A 5636-nucleotide genomic window follows, 5' to 3' on the forward strand; every position below is an offset into this window, starting at 1 on the left:
TTAGACTGGCATTGCTAAAGAACATTGCTTGTAGAGGAGGTTATAGTTTGTTTCCTCAGCCAAGCAATCAAAAGTAGCAAACAGAAAGAGCCCATGTGACTTGTGGTTTAGGTGCATGTTACATAAATCACTTCTTGCAGATCGCAACATTACTCAATGTTTTTTTTAAGCTCATGGGAGAGCTAGGAGATGCATTTTGCAATTAAAGAAAACAGCTTGTTTTTCCACTCCTGGATACAAGCAGAACTCACATCATGCAGTTTTTATGTTCTGTGATGGTTTGTGTTTAAAAGACCATCTTGCTTTAAAAATGTCCCTGAATTTGACATTCATTCTTACATTTGCTCTGTGTCCCTTCATATTCCTCAAATTATCATTGACAAAAAAAATCATGCTTTTGCAAATAATGACTTCAGTGAAGAGTTAGGGACATCAGAAAGAATTAAAAGGACTTGTCAGAAAGTATTCACTGCAAGAAAGCACTATTCCAGCTCAGTGATGCTCTTAAAGGAGAAATTGCATTTTGCTTTTAATTAATGATCAATTCTGTTCCAAAAAGAAAAATTAACGTAATTCCAGGCAAGCAGAAAGGTGATACCGGGTAGCCCATAGACAGAGCCATGAGGGGAGGAGGAGCATGCCAGTCAGTTCGCAGTCAGAGAGGGCCATGGCATGAGGATGAAGTGAGGTATTTCACAGGTGACTGTCAATTTGCCAGTAGGTGGGGCCTCAGAAAGATGGTGACACCAGGCAAGCCAGACAGACAGACAGACAAGGAAGTCAGAAAACTGTTCCAAATTGGTCCCCCAGCAAGTGGGCTCAAATGGACAGGCAGCACGGTAGCTGATAAAGGCACTCCAGAGGTCCCAGAGGCAGGGGGGATGGAACAATTTGTATAGTGAGGGTGCTGAAAGCCATTGAACCAATCTATAAAACCTGTATGTAATGGAAACCACTTCAAGCCATGGGGTGTAACAGCAACCCCAACACCCCTAGTTTCAGCACCTCTGAGGAGGTTCTACCACACATATCACCCATCAGTCTGTCACTACACACACTGCATACTCCCAAGATATTGAGCACCATATTGCAAACAATGGGTCAGACTCTATCCCCTGATCTGACTCCTTTATGCCTCTCTCGTGATACAAAAGGGCACGATACTGGTTGTATGTGGCCAGATGAGAATTCACCTGATAGAGAGGATGTCTCCGCTAGTGTAAAGTCAGACCAGGACTGGGACCACCATCCATTCTTACGTAGGCCACCACACAGATGGTTGATTTTTATAAATATCCATAGCTCGAAGATGGAATTCTATGACTGGTTCCTTTTCCTTGCACATTTTCCCTGGTATTGTTTCCACTTGCTGCTGGGACATGTGAATGGGTCACAGCTGTTTGGGGGTTTTTTGTTCTCTTTGTTGTTGTTTTTTTAAAGTTCTTAGGGCAGCTTCTTCACTGCTTGGTTCTCAAAATATTTTATTCTATGGGCAAACAAAGAAGTCCATAGACCACAATTTCAGAAGTATGCCACAAATAGAAAAGGGGCAAATAATAACATGCCATAAATCCAAATTTGAGAGAGAGACCAGCTACCATTTGGCTACAGTTAAACAGTTCAAGAAGAGAAAGGAGATAGAATACAGGAACTTTCCAAACACGCAGCTCTTTGTGTTTCTTATAGCTCCTGTATAAAAGTTGACATTACCACTTTCAGACATCAGCAAAGCAGAAAGATGGAGTGTGAAGATGCCAATACAAGTCTAACACAAGCCTGAAATGCTTGCCAGATCCACCAGCCTCACCTCCTTTGACCCTAACAGCCTAAAATGAGTGTGAGAGAAAACAAGGAGTTACCTATGCTTCAGAGTTCTGAAGCTGATTAACACAAGAAATCCTATCTAGCCTGCCAGCACAGAACTGCTGCTGCTCTGCCAAGAATGCCATTTTCTGATGGCCAAAACCAGCCTCTGGGGGAGTCTGAATGGTCTGATGGAAGTTCTCTGAAATTCACTTTCATTTTCATTCAGTATATGAAGATGAACATTTGAGACTCATGAATGAGTGTCAAACGAACATTAAAGTCATCAGGATTTGTCATCTATAGTGGTTAGTACAGGCATGCTCTTGAGATCTTGAACAGAAGATTTAGGGCTTCAGACTATCACAGAATCTCAGAAGTTATATATATTTTTTTCTCAACATGTCCTTCCTATGTACCTTTAAAAAGCTATATATGTCTTGAATTCCCAGACACCAAAAGGAAATTCCAGCACATAAAATCACAGGAGTCATGGATCACACAGAATATGGATAGTGGTGGATATGGATAATTAAAGTGCAAGAAAGTTTAGAGGACCCCTGCCAAAACTTCAAAATAGGGCAGAAGTTACAGATTCTAATTCCTCTCATCTTCTGCTAGCCAGATGGAGTTTCAGTGCGTTCTTTTTAGTGTCCATATTATGCAGGGGGGATATGATACAGATCTGTTTTGTACTTCCCTTTTACTTGTTCAGTTTTAGTAAAACACCCTGGGGGTGGGAGTGGAGCGAGAGTGGAATCTCTCAAAAAGATAACTGACTCTAAATGATGCACTGTGGAGTACACAGCAGCCATATATTCATTTTTAAGCAGAGACCTGCTCCCTTTATCATCCTGAAAACTAGGACGACAAAACAGAAGCTTATAACCAATAACAATGTATTTGGGAAGTGGTGAAAGGGGCCCCCCTTTCAAAAATATAAAGCAAGTAGAATGTAATTGCTAGCACAATTCATTTTCTTAGCTGTTAATCTCTTTTCAGATGTAGTAAGTCCATTTTCCCCCTGATACCGAACTCAGCTGTTTCCGGTGTCTAGCTCAAAAGGAGATTTGCCTTAGCTCTGGTTTCCTGTACAACTGTGAATCAACTGACAACTGGCCACAAGCACCAGAGCGTGAAGAGCAGTAAGGCCGCCTTCAAGATGTTCTTTGCACGGCAGCATGTATGTGAATTCTTCAAGCTACTCTAACACAGTGGTTCCCAACCTGTGGTCTGCAGACCCCCCAGGAGTCCACACACTATGTCTAAGGGGTCTGTGAAAGATAGACTGAAAACTGACCGAACGGAACTCAGCTCCACAGACAATAGATTTTCAAAGGGGTCCACACCTCCATTTGAAATTTTGTAGGGGTCTGCAAATGAAAAAAGGTGGAGAACCATGCTCTAATGGATAGCCAGGGAAACATCTACTTCATATAATCACCATTAGGGTTGCTAGGGAATACACTTATTCTAATTTTTAAAAAAATAATATAGGGCCTGATCTTGCATTCCTTCTCAAGCAAAATTTCCAGTGACTTCAGGACAACCCCACAGTGTTCTGCAATAGTAGTACAAATTATGGCAGGTTACAAGTGTGTCGTTATATGCTTTTGGACAATTACTGTATTGTTTTTAAAATTTGCAGCAATGTAGAGCACACAATCTTTTGTGCTAGGAAGGAAACATTGAATGGCTTGAAGTATGACCTGAACTACCTAGCATTCATTTTACATACTGAAGAGGTTTGAAGCCTCACCCAGCCACTTCCCAGACATTATTCTAAAGTCCTTCACATTCACAAATCCTTTCCTGTGGTGCTTGTATACTGGTGCTGTTCAAAACGAACACCAGCAAAGGCAAGTTTCAGTAGCACAAAAAGTTTTTGAAAGGCAGGTGGTCAAATCACCAAAATAGGTCACAAAACCATGAAATCAGATTTCAGACCCATAGGAATTGCCAGACTGGTAAAATTACCAGTGGGCTACAAGCGGCCTGTTCCTGATGCTCTGGAAAAAGGTGCCAGAATCCTCACAAATTGACTTGCTTATTTAAATCAATGTAAAATTTCTAAAAGGGCGAGATTTCCCAAGTACTAATAGCCTACACAAGACCATCCACACCCTTTAAAGTCCCATGCAGGGTCTGCACAGCAGCTGCAAAAGGTGCAAAGCAGATCCCTATGTGCCATGGAAGAGATCTTTATGCTGGCTCCAAACCCGACCCCAAATTTGTTTTTAAATGGTGGCATTATCGTGACATTTGCTGCCATATTATTATTCACTCTGCTTGTGTGTTATACCCCTTCCCCCGTTCTGTGTCTGTCTGCTACTCTGTGTTTATATGGTGCCTAGTACAGTGAGGTCTGGATCTTGGTTAGTCCCTAACACTGCCAAAATAAACAAAAATAATGATAATGCATCTGCTCTTGACCCAGATTCTCCACACAGGTCCTGCTGTTCCAACCCCTAGGTTGAAACAGAGACCATGGAATAACTGTACTACAGTACCATGGCCTGCCCATGAGTTGGGGGTTGAACTCCATCATCCCAATCCAATGTGAATTTTTCCACAGACTTTCGCTGGCATTAGATCAGGCCCTAAGTTTCCTGCACAAGCCCAGATGCTGGATCTGCACAGTGGTGAAATCCCACCAATTACTTGTGGGGTTTTGTTTTTTAACCAGTTTCACAAAATTATGCCCAAGTTTGCAGTTTTAATTCAGAAAAATGTGTGAAGCAAATCAGATATTCCCCAGGTGCACGATACAGCTTATCTGTTTCAGCTACTTCATAGTCCCTGTCTTCTACAAGTTCCCACTCTCCCAGCATTACAAAAGGGTGACTGTGTCACAGAAACCCTTCCTGCAGATTTAAGTTTCTTCATGGTGTTCTAACCTTGGCATTGTTGTGCTTGGCACAGATGGAGTCTTTTCCCTTTATGTATAATGTGGATAGAGATGGGCCCAAATCATAGCCCAGAGCAGAACACAGAACTTTGGTGGGGTTACAAGCTGGATCCAGATTGGATTGAGCTTTGCAGTGAACCCTTATCTCCATAGTGGGCTATACAAGAACCGGACCCAGATAATAACCACTCCATTCTCCCATCCATTGTCTGGTTCATATATTTAGACTGACAGCTCTTTGGGGCATGGACTTTTTCTTACTTGCACAGTGCCTAGAACAATGGTACCCTAATTTTGGTTAGAGCTGTAAGGCTCTACCATAATACCTACTACTCAGTAGCATAGTGGTAAAAGCAGCAGCAAGTAAATTAACCTAACCTAACCACCACATTCACCAAATGAGAAGTGGGTAAACTCCATGTACTCCAAACTCCAGAATTTAAGTGGTCCCAAGTAACAAACATACAGAACAAAGTAAGTTACCAAGCAAAATAAAACAAACACACAAATCTAAGCCTAATACATTAAGAAACTGATTACAGATACATCTCACCCTCACAGATGTTCCAATAAGCTTCTTTCACAGACTGTACTCCTTCCTACTCTGGGCCCAATCCTTTCCCGTGGTACAGTTCTCGTTAGCTCCAGCTCAGGTGATAACTAAGGGAGTTCTCATGACTGGAAACTTCTTTGTTCTATTCTACCCCTTTTGGCACAAGGTGGGAATCTTGTGTCTTTCTCCTTCTAAATGGAAAAGCACCAGGTTTAAGATGGATTCCAGTACCAGGTGACATGGCCACATGTCCTGTGAGACCGCAAGCCTTCATTCTTCCTGGTCTGACTAACAGGAAGGCTTGCAAGTAAACAGAGTCATTTTCAACCAATTGTCCTAGTTGATGGGAGCCAACAAGATTCCAAACCACCA

This window comes from Eretmochelys imbricata, chromosome 11, assembly GCF_965152235.1.
Source record: "Eretmochelys imbricata isolate rEreImb1 chromosome 11, rEreImb1.hap1, whole genome shotgun sequence".
Classification (NCBI taxonomy): Eukaryota; Metazoa; Chordata; order Testudines; family Cheloniidae; genus Eretmochelys; species Eretmochelys imbricata.